This window comes from Pan troglodytes, chromosome 1 (assembly GCF_028858775.2).
Source record: "Pan troglodytes isolate AG18354 chromosome 1, NHGRI_mPanTro3-v2.0_pri, whole genome shotgun sequence".
Classification (NCBI taxonomy): Eukaryota; Metazoa; Chordata; class Mammalia; order Primates; family Hominidae; genus Pan; species Pan troglodytes.
The window spans coordinates 205,177,365-205,188,691 of record NC_072398.2 but is presented as its reverse complement, the minus strand read 5'-3'; positions in this window follow the sequence as shown (position 1 = coordinate 205,188,691).

Genomic DNA, 11,327 nt, shown 5'->3' with positions numbered 1-11,327 from the left:
TGGTATCCTACTATGCACACTGTTTTCTTATAATCTGCTTTTGCACTTAACTGTACATTGTGAACCTCTTTCCATGTCAACAAATACATGTTTATCTCATCGCTGTACGTGCTTGTGGAGTATTCCATTGTGTGCTGTAGCCTACTTTGCTGATCTAAGCCCCTGTTGCCAGGCATTTGGGTTTGTGTCCATCTGGGATTTTAGTTACAAATCACAGAAACCAACTCTGTCAACTTAAGCACAGAAAGGGATTTACTGAAATGCCATGGGGTGGCTTATGGAATCTCAGGAAGGAGTAAACAGCCAAACCTCAATAAGGGCTAGAAAGAGGACTTGGCCAGGGACCCGTTCAAGAACCAGGGAAGCCTCTCTAGGCACCACCATCAGGAGGGCTGAATCCAAATGTTTCCAGATCCTACTGTGGCTCCTTTCCATGTGGCCTGGCCTGGGTCACGTGCCCGCCCCAGCCAAGGGCAGAGCCAGGCATCTTGGCTTGGCAGACCCCCTAAGATTACCCTGTGCAATGGGTGTTGGGCTGTTCCCTAGAGAAAAACATGAGATTCATCACCAAAATAAGGGATCTGCAGGCTGCACAGGCAAAAACAGCAGGACTGTTTACAGTTAGCTTTGATTTCTTCAGTATTATACAGAGAGTTATGAAGAGCATACTTAACCATCCTCCTTTTCACTTTTGTCCAATTATGTCCTCAGAATAACTTCTAGAATGTCTCTCTGTCTCAAAGCCACTTTGCAGTTCCCCAAGCCCCAGGCTCCCCCGCCAGGCCCGTGCGGCTGTCTACCTCTCCTCTCCTGTCCTCTGCTGTATTGCTGGGAGGAAATTGTAAAAATGAATATTTCAAAATGTATCCTCCAGGAGGGCCCTTGCAGGTGGAGAAATATCATCCTTTTGGCAACTTAACTCCATTCCACGGATAAAAATAAGTACGACTCAAGACAGGCCGAGAGGAGAGAGGAATTAAGGGATGACTCATCCTCACTGAAGGTAGGAGAGAGCTTTGCAAGCCACAGAATCTGAACACCCAAACCTCTCCCTGAAGCAGCCCTCTCCTTCCCCGGCTGGGGGTCAGCCTGTGGCTGCCAAGCTCATTTTAAGCCTCATCTGCGCCCTCGCTGAGGATGGAAGCACCATTTGCACCTGCTTCCCTCATAGAAGGGTGTGATGTCAGCTCCTTCCCAGAAAGCTTCATCAACACCCAGCTCCTGGCACTGAGGCCTGCAGAGCCTCAAGGCCCCGGGAAGGGGGACGAGCGGGGCACAGTCCTTTTCTAGGTGCATCCCTTTAAATGACTGGCTATTTGGTCAGACCAGCCAAATGCATTGGGAAGAAAAGCAAAAATGGAAAATCTGATTTAAAGGCAGCATCCAAGATGGATGCTCAGTTCCGTTCCCTCTGCTTTGAGGAGGTGACCCCACTGTGGTTTGAGAAAGTGCTAGAGATGAATGGGCCAGCTTCCCCCAGCGTTTCCCCTGGGGGCCTGTCCTTGGAAGTATGGTCATTGGTCATGTGGCACAAAGATGCTCGGCCCTCTGTGACTAATGCTTAATTACACCCTACTGGAGGAGGGGGGCTGATTCTATTTTTTGTATCTGAAAATATCAGTTTGGTTTCCTATATTTGGAGCACTGTTTTGTTCCTGCTCAGCCTGTCTCTTAAGTCAGAGCTTCTCGAACGTGCACAGGAATCACCTGGGAGCTTGTTAAAATCCGGGTTCATGTTCAGCGGCTCTGGCATGGAGCCTGAGATTCTGCCTTTTTTTTTTTTCCTGACACAGGGTCTTATTCTGTCACCCAGGCTGGAGTTCAGTGGGGCCATCATAGCTCACTGCAACCTCCATCTCCAGGGCTCAAGCAGTCCTTCCACCTAGCCTCCTGAATAGCTGAAACTACAGGTGTGCCGCCACATCCAGCTGATTTTTTTTTTGTCGCTACATTTCTCAGGTTGGTCTCAGAATCCTGGGCTCAGGCTATCCTTCCGCCTCAGCTTTCCAAAGTGCTAGGATGGCAGGCATGAGCCACTGTGCCCAGCCAGATTCTGCTTTTCTCTAACAAGCTCCCGGGAGATGCTGATGCTGCCAGTCCTTGGACCACACTTTGAGTAGCAAGACCCCAGTTGGTGGCCACTGCCTTGGTTTCTGCCTTTTATTTGCATCCCTGGAGCTGTAACTGCTCCAGAGTGGAGTAGAGGGGCTCAGGTGTTAGGGTAGCATCTATAGATACCTTGACTGCAAAGCGACCTACCTTAAAACAGGTGTGTGCCTGCCACCTATGTCAACAGCTCTCCATTCTTCAGGACAGCCAGGATAAGACAGGAGCAGGCTGCTGGTGGCTTAGAACAGTGGCGTCCAATAGGGTCACCCCATGTGGATCTGGAATACTTAAAATGTGGCAAGTGCAATGGAGGAACTAAACTTTTAATTTTATTTCCTTTTTTTTTTTAATTGACCAGAGTCTCGTTCTGTCACCAGGCTGGAGTGCAGTGGCGCGATCTCGGCTCACTGCAACCTCTGCCTCCTGAGTTCAAGCAATTCTCCTGCCTCAGCCTCCCAAGTAGCTGGGACTATAGGCGTGCACCACCACACCCAGCTAATTTTTTTTTTTTTTTTTTTTGAGACGAAGTCTTGCTCTGTCGCCCAGGCTGGAGTGCAGTGGCTTGATCTCGACTCACTGCAACCTCTGACACCTGGGTTCAAGCAATTCTCCTGCCTCAGCCTTCCAAGTAGCTGGGATTACAGGTGCATGCCACCACTCCGGGCTAACTTTTGTATTTTTAGTAGAGACAGAGTTTCAGCATCTTGGCCAGGCTGGTCTTGAACTCCTGACCTTGTGATTTACCCGTCTCAGCCTCCCAAAGTGCTGGGATTACAGGCGTGAGCCACCGCGCCTGGCCAGTTTCATTTCATTTTAATTAAATTTAAAGAGCTATGCATTGCTGCTGGCTGCTGTTTTGGACAGTGCAGAATTAGAACTCAGAAAGCAACTACCCTGTTGGTGCTGCGAAGACCTCCATCACCTGCACCACTACATAAATCATGTTAGCAGAAAATACATTGTTTAGGGACTCAAGGATTTCCTTGAACATACCTGGTTATTTTTATACTCATCCCAGCCTGTTTTCTGCACAAGCCTCTGGGTTTGGTTTGGTTTGGTTTTGTGTTTTCTTACTCACTGTCTGCAGCAGGGCATGCAGTGGGTAGGCTGAAGGCAAGAGAGGCAGAGGGGTGCGACAGGAGAGGACAACCCATGTCGGTTTCATACAAGCACAACATTTGAAACTGGTGGACCTGTGTTCAGCTCTGCCCTGCCCTTTTCCAGGACTGTGTGGCCTTGGGCAAGCCCCTTAGTTAAGCTCCTCTGAGCCTCTGCTTCTCCATCCATGGAAAAGGAAAGTGCTTTCAAGGGTTAATCGAGCCTCCCCACCCCACCCCTTGTAAGAACTCAGTGCATCCTAGCAGTGATTGTTATGATGTGAACCTCTTTGTAAACTATAAAACCTTGTGTAAATGTGAGGCAGAACACTGCTGTCAAAAATTCTTCTTTTTAAACAAAATGCTCTGAAACTTGGGGGAAACCGCATCAACCAGGCCCAGGAGACAGACCAAAATCTCAAAGCAATAAATCTGAACGTTTTCTGCTTTTCCCATTGAGCAAGCATTTTGCCATTAGCTAGCCCTGAATCTACAGAAATTGGGAAACTGGGATGAAGATTTGTTGACTGTCCAAGGTCTTCCAGGGACCCGTCTGGTGGTGGGGGATGCTCAGGCAGGGGCCTAGGGCTGAGAAAGATGCCGAGAGCTTGCCCAGGAATGTTTGAGGTCCGATTAGTGTTTCCTCTTCATGGAGTACCTGATAAATCCTGTCTACAAAACTTTGGAAGGGAGATGGGCAGGAAAAGATGGCACCCCCATTTATAGAGGAGGGAACTGAGGCCCTAACAGGCTTGCTCCAGGGTCAGACTCTGCAGCCCTAGCCACCTCCTGGGTCAACTCCTACATTGCTGGTGTCGTACTTTCACCTCCTCCACTGTTGAATTAACCCTAGCCCAAATTTCTGGAGCATCTGCTCTTCCAAAGTCTGACTCAATAGAGATGAGACCCCCAGCAGCTGCCCGAGGTTAGAAAATACCAGCACACTCCTTTTCCTCTGGCAGTTATCCTAGCAAAATCATGCTCCCAGAACCCAGATAACCCAGATCCACGATGTCCTCGCCATCCAGGGACCAGAGCAAGGACAGAGTGTAAACAGAGCAGAGAACGGAGAAGATGTGGGCCAGCGCCATACCCCTCTGGGCCACTTCTCAAAGAGAGAGACCTTTAGGGATAATTCCATCGTCTTGCACAAGTTACAAAATTTCAACTGTGGCTTTCCCAGGTCTTAGGACCTGCATGGACCACCTTCTCCAGGAATTGAGTTCACACGGAGATCACTAGAGATGGAGAGGTCAGGGATGGCCCCTGGGGAGCTGACATTTGTGACAGGCTGTGCAAAGAGCATTCCAGGCAGAGGGAACAGTGAATGCAAAGACTCAGAGGCAGGAAGTGTTGTTGCATCTGAGACACAGAAAGGCAGTAAGCGAGTGGGAGGGTCTGGGGGGTCAAAGGAAGTCGGCAGAAGGGGTTCCATCCCTCAGTGCCTGGTGGGCAGGTAAGTACTTGCTATGGTTTGAATGTCCCCTCCAAAACTCATGTCAAAATGCAATTGCCTTTGGATGGTATTAAGAAGTGGAACCTGGCTTGTTAAGAGGTAATTAGACCATGAGGGCTCTGCCCTTGTGAATGCATTAATGTGGGTTGTTCTGAAAGCCGATTCAGCCCTCGCTGGCTTGCTTGCTTGCTTGCTTGCTTGCTCTCTGGCATTCTTCTGCCCTTCTGCCTTTGGCCACAAGTGGACGCAGCACGAAGGCCCTTGCCAGATGCAGGCCCCCAACCTTGGATTTCCCAGCCTCTAGAAATACATTCCTTTCTTTATAAATTATCCAGTATGTGGTTTTCTGTTATAGTGACATAAAATGGACTAAGACAGAGTTTAATTTTAATCTGAGAGCAGCAAGAAGCTAGGAAGAGTTTAAAGCAGCACATGAGATGACCCACTTTACATTTCTGAAAGTTTCCTCCAACTTCTGAGTGGAGAGACCTAGGAATTCTTTTTCCTCTTACATCTGTCTCAGTGGAAAACCATTCTCAGATTCCTAAGCGGAAGCTTCTGAAGCCTGTGCCCCAGGAGTGCTGCGAGGCCCGAGTGCCCTCTGCCCTGTGTGCATGACCTCTCCTCTGCTTTTTTACTCCCTGGGTTTTGAGAAGCCTGGGAGACTTCAAGGGCACCAGAAACCTTTCCTCTGACCCTTCTTCCCTGTAGCCACGGATCAAGCCTCCAGGCTGCTGCCCGCTCTGTTTCTACCACTCCTTTCAAGCGGGCCCAGCTGCACTTTTAAAAAATGGAAGCTGCTTCCCAAGGTGGCCCGGCTCCTTCTCTCGCACATGCGCCAACGGAGGCTGTTTGTGGGGCCTGGGGCCTTCTTTTCATTCTTCTTTGAAACCTTCAGGATTTGTGGCAGGTATGAAGTCAGGGAGTTCTGGGTCTCTCAAAAGCACATATTGCTGAAACATAACATTGTCTACCTTCACCCCTCCTCCATGGGTAATTCCAAGCAGGACATTGAGTGCTCCGCACCTGCCCAGGTTCTACCTAAGTCTGCCTGGCTGGGTCACCTTCTGCTGTGTCATTCTCCGTGTGCTTCCTGAAGGGTCCTGACTCCACACAGTTCCCCACCTATGATCACCATGTGGTCTGGACACCTTCCCTGTCCACAGCTCACCTGATCACCAAGGGACCACCCCACAGCCTTGACTGGTGCCACCAACTATAGCTCTCAAGGTCCTCCCAGGGGTCATGGAGCCATTTGGATCCCTAATATCTCCCGATCCCCTTAGCCTATCTTTGGAGCAGTCAGGAACTATCTGCCTCCTCTTCCCTTTCATCTGTGTCCACATGTCCCAGCTGTCTCCTGAGAAATCACTCCTTTCCTCCAGCCCAGTCAGCATGTCTGCCTTCATCATGCTGTAATTTTCCAAAGCTCCAGTGTTTCAAACCGGTGTTTCAAGGCAGTTCACTTGAGGCCAGGAGTCTAAGGCTGCAGTGAGCTATGATTGTGCCCTAGCAAGCCCAGCCTGGGCAACAGAGTAAGACCCTGTCTCAAATAAAATAAAATATAAAATAAAATAATAAAATAAAATACTACTGTTTTCCATGGCTCCAGTGTTAAGCCTTTGTTGTGCTTTAATTTTCCGTGGCTCCAGTGTTTTAAACCAGTCCTATTTCTCCTTGAGTTTTTAAGTGAAACTTTAAAAAAAAATTTTTTGAGATATAATGTAGATACAGTAATGTGTAAAATGCACTATTCTTTTTTTTTTTTTTTTTTGAGACACGATGTCACTCTGTCGCCCAGGCTGGCGTGCAATGGCGCAATCTCAGCTCACTGCAAATTCCGCCTCCCAGGTTTAAGCGATTCTCATGCTTCGGCCTCCCGAGTAGCTGGGACTACAGGACCACACCCGGCTAATTTTTGTATTTTTGGTAGAAACGGGGTTTCACCATGTTAGCCAGGTTGTTCTTGAACTCCTGACCTCAGGTGATCCACCCGCCTCAGCCTCCCAAAGTGTCGGGATTACAGGCATGAGCCATTGCACCCAGCCTAAAACGCACTATTCTTAAATGACCAGCTCAAGGAATGTTGACCTATATGCACGCTCATATGACCACCTCCCCAGTCAAGATCAAGACTATTCCAGCACCCAGAAGGCTTGCATGTGCTGCTTCCAGTCAATACCTGCCATCCCCAGAGCAAACCCTATGTGGACCTCTTTCACCATCACCTAATTTCAGGCACAGACATTTCATTCTTTTCGTGGTTTTTTGGATTATAAACATTCCACTGAGGCTGGGTATAGTGGCTCACACCTGTAATCCCAGCACTTTGGGAGGTCAAGGCGGGAGGCTGGCTTGAGGCCAGGAGTTCAAGGCTGCAGTGAGCTATGATCATGCCATAGCACTGCAGCCAGGGCAACAGAGTGAGACCCCATCTCAAAATAAAATAGGCTGGGTATAGTGGCTCACAACCATAATCCCAGCACTTTCGGAGGCCGAGGTGGGCGGATCACCTGAGGTCAGGAGTTAGAGACCAGCCTGGCCAACATGGTGAAACCCCATCTCTACTAAACATACAAAAATTAGCCGGGTGTGGTGGCAGGCGCCTGTAATCCCAGCTACTCGGGAGGCTGAGGTGGGAGGCTCTCTTGAGCCCAGGAGGCAGAGGTAAGAGGATCAGTTGAGCCTGGGAGGCAGAGATTGCAGTGAGCTGAAGTTGCACCACTGTACTCCAGCCAGGGTGACAGTGAGACCTTGTCTCAAAAAAAAAAAAAAAATCCTCTGCATTTTCTGTCTTAATTTATATGATACAACTTATAACCACTTAGCTCCTGTCTAATAAGGATGCTCACACTTTCTTGTCTGGTCATTATGAAGCCCTCTTGTACTCATTTGTGGTAAAAAAAAAAAAAAACCTCTGAAGTGCACAACCAAGATCAGAGATGATGAAATAAAGCCTCTCAGATGCAAGCTGAGCTATGCCTCTCCCTTGTTTGGGTGACTAGCTCTTCCCAGTTAGGGCTTTCTTGCTTGTAGGACCGAGTATCCCACATCCTCGGTGCTCCATCAGTGTCAGTCCTGAGCAGACCAGGGTGGCTGACCCCCCCAGCACTGTTCCCTCCTTGGCCCTGGACCCAGTTCAAAACACACAAGACAAGTGGAGCAGAATTCAGGCCAGATCATCCGGCACCATCTGCCTGTGCCTGACACTCACAGGCCCCGAATGTCAAACTCTTTTTTGTGGCTTGTGTGTGGAACTTGGCCGTCTTTACATTTTCTCCCTCAAAATCACTGGAGAGCTGGTAAAAATGTCCCTCTTTCCCCCAACCAACTGGGGGTTGGCCCCAAGCATTGGTCTCCTTCAAAGGCCCCAGGTGACTAGTGGGCAGCCAGGCTGGGTAACCAGGGCCTCTGCACTCGTGATGCTGAGAATAAATCTGTCCATCTGGCAAAGTCCCGGGGGCATTTACTGACCCCGGGAAACAAATCTCTCTCCCAGCCTGGACAGTACGAGAGCCAAGCCAAGCCTGTCATGACCTCTAACATTAATCTATTTTTTGGCTAATCACAGCCACAGCTCCATGCCTGTAAATCCAGCCAAAGCCACTCAACATTCCAAGACACGGCGGCATCTGTGGCCACATAGGCCAAAGGCAGCTTCTCTTCTCTCTCTTCAATGATCTCATTGAATCTTGTGGCTTTAAGTGCCATTTTTAGACTGGCAACTCCCAGATTTATAATCCATGCCCCCCTTCCCTACAGTTCATAGCCCCATAGTCATACACACACAACTGCCTCCTTGACACCTCCGTGAGGGTGACTCTCAGGCATCTTTTTTTTTTTGAGCTGGAGTCTCCCTCTGTCACCAGGCTGGAGTGCAGTGGTGTGATCTTGGCTCACTGCAACCTCAGCCTTCCAGGTTCAAGCGATTCTCCTGCCTCAGCCTCCCGAGTAGCTGGGACTACAGGCATGCGCCACCACACCCAGCTAATTTTTTGTATTTTTAGTAAAGATGGGGTTTCACCATGTTGGCCAGGATGGTCTCGACCTCCTGACCTCATGATCACCCCAGCATCCCAAAGTGCTGGGATTATAGGCGTGAGCCACCACGCCCAGCCAGCTCTCAGGCATCTTAACCTGGCAGACTGGACCAAGCCTTCTCCCCAGCCGGGGTCCCTCCAGGGTGCCTCATCTCAGGATGGTGCCACCAGCTACCCAAGCTCAACCCACGGCTGATGCTGGTCTTTCCTCTCGCCGTCCACTTCTGACCCATCCGCAAATCCTGTCTGTGGCTCTGCTACACTCATATATCTTGTCCACGCCTGCCCAATCCCTGCCATCTTATGTCTGGGCGACTGCATTAGCCTCCTGTCTCCCTCCTTCCTCTGTCCATCCCCTAACTCTATTCTCTACCCAGAAACCAGAAAGATCTTTAAACAAACATCAAAACCAAGAGGCTTTACTGGGATATCATTTACATGCCATAAAATCCACCCACTTCAAAGATGGACAATTCATGTTTTTTTAGTATATCACAGAATTGTGCAAGCATCATTATAATCTAATTTTAGAACATTTTATCACCCCAGAAGAAACTTTGTACCCATTAGCAGTTACTCCCCAGCCCCCTCCTCCCGGTCTCCCACTATAGCCCCAGGCAACTGCTAATCTAGTTTCTGTCTCTCTGGATCTGTGGATTCTGGATATTTCACTGAATGAATCACACAAGCCGTGGTCTTTGTGTTTGGCTTTTTCCACCCAGCTTAAAGTTTCTAAGGTTTATTATTGCCCACTAATACTTATCAAATGGATACACCGCATTGTTTATCCATTCATTGCTGGAAATTTGGGTTGTTTCTGCATCTGGGCTATCAGAAAGGTCTTTTAAAAAACAAGTCACCAGCCGAGTGCGGTGGCTCACTCCTGTAATCCCAGCACTTTGGGAGGCCGAGGTAGGCGGATCACTTGAGGTCAGGAGTTTGAGACCAGCTTGGCCAGTATGGTGAAACCCTGTCTCTACTAAAAATACAAAAAGTAGCCAGGCTCGGTGGCCGGCACCTGTAATCCCAGCTACTCTGGAGGCTGAGGCAGGAGAATTGCTTGAATCCGGGAGGCAGAGGTTTCAGTGAGCCGAGATCGCGCCACTACACTCCAGCCTGAGCGACAAGAGCAAGATTCCATCTCAAAAACAAACAAACCAACAAAAAACCAAGTCACACATTGTCACCACCCTGCTTAACACCTTATAATGGTTTCACATCATATCTAGAATGAAGTTTGGCCAAGTGCCGTGACTCACACCTGTGGTCCCAGCTACTTGATAGGCTGGGGTGGAAGGATGCTTTGAGCCCAGGAGTTCAACGTTGCAGTGAACTGAGATCGTGCCACTGCACTGCAGCCTGGGGGACAGAGTGAGACCCTGTCTCAATAAATAAATTGAATGAAGTTTGTTGCCGAGGCCTGCAAGATTCCGACGTCCTGTCCCAGCCTCTGTCACCAAGCTTTTCTCTTCCCATAACTCACTCTGCCTTCTGTGTGTCTCCTGGACATACCAAGCTTGTTTCCACCCCAGGCCTTTGCACCGGCTCTCCCCTCTTCTCCGTGCCCGGGACGCTCCTTCCTCGATTCTTCTCATAGCTGGCTGCTTCTTCCCATTCCAGGCGCAGTGTATGTGTCACCTCCCAGCTACGCTGCTGATGCCTGCCTGTGGCACTGTGCCACAGTGCCCTGTCTCACTCCTTCACACTTACCTTTCTCTGAAATTACCTTGTGTGTCTGTCATTTCCTTCCTCCGAGTAGAATATTCAGCCCCCACAGAGGAAGTGCCTTGCCCGTCTTCTATAATACTGTGTTCCCAGGGCTGAGAACAGTCCCTGGCACACAGCAGGTACTTAGTTTGCAGAGAGGCCCACGTGGTCCGGGCATGCTTAAGCAACTCCTGCAGTGGCACCAGAAGCCTGTTTCCCCCAAGTGATCCTTTGTTCTCAAATGTTGGTCCTATTATTGGCTGCCAAGATGTTAGGGTTGGGTTTGGGGAAAATCACCTGCCTCTCTAGGGTCCCAGATGAAGAGAAGAAACACAAAAAACAGAGCCAAATGGCCCTCTTCCTGGCTCACTGTCGCCGGTGAAACTGGAATGGAAAATCCTAATTTGATTTGATTCCCTGGAGGGCAGCAGCGCCCCCTGCAGGAAGAAGGCCTTTCCTGGTGAGTTTACCCCAAAGAGACAGGAAGCAGAAGAGGATGCTACTAGGAGGCAGGCAGGGGTGTGTGTGCGTGTGCGTGTGTGTGTGTGTAGGAGAGAGAAAGAGAGACACACACACATCAGGGGTGTGTGTGTGTGTAGGAGAGAGAAAGAGAGAGAGACACCAGGATTCGAGGCAGTGACCCTGCCCCTACTTAAATGTGGCTGCAGGCAGGTCAGGCTCCCTCCTCTTCTCATGGGTGGATGGAGTGGCCTGGAGTGCTTACGCCAACACCCTCTGCGCAGGGAGGTGGGTGTGGGTGCCCCCAGGCAGAAGCTGGGACCCAGTAGGGAGTCTGAAGGGTGCTGCAGTGGCTGAATGTCCCTCTCTTCTGATGCCTCCACATTGTCTCAATGGTAAAGTCCAGGCTTTTCACAAGCTGGCCAGAGCGCCAGCCCAACCTTCCTGCCTCCTCCTCCT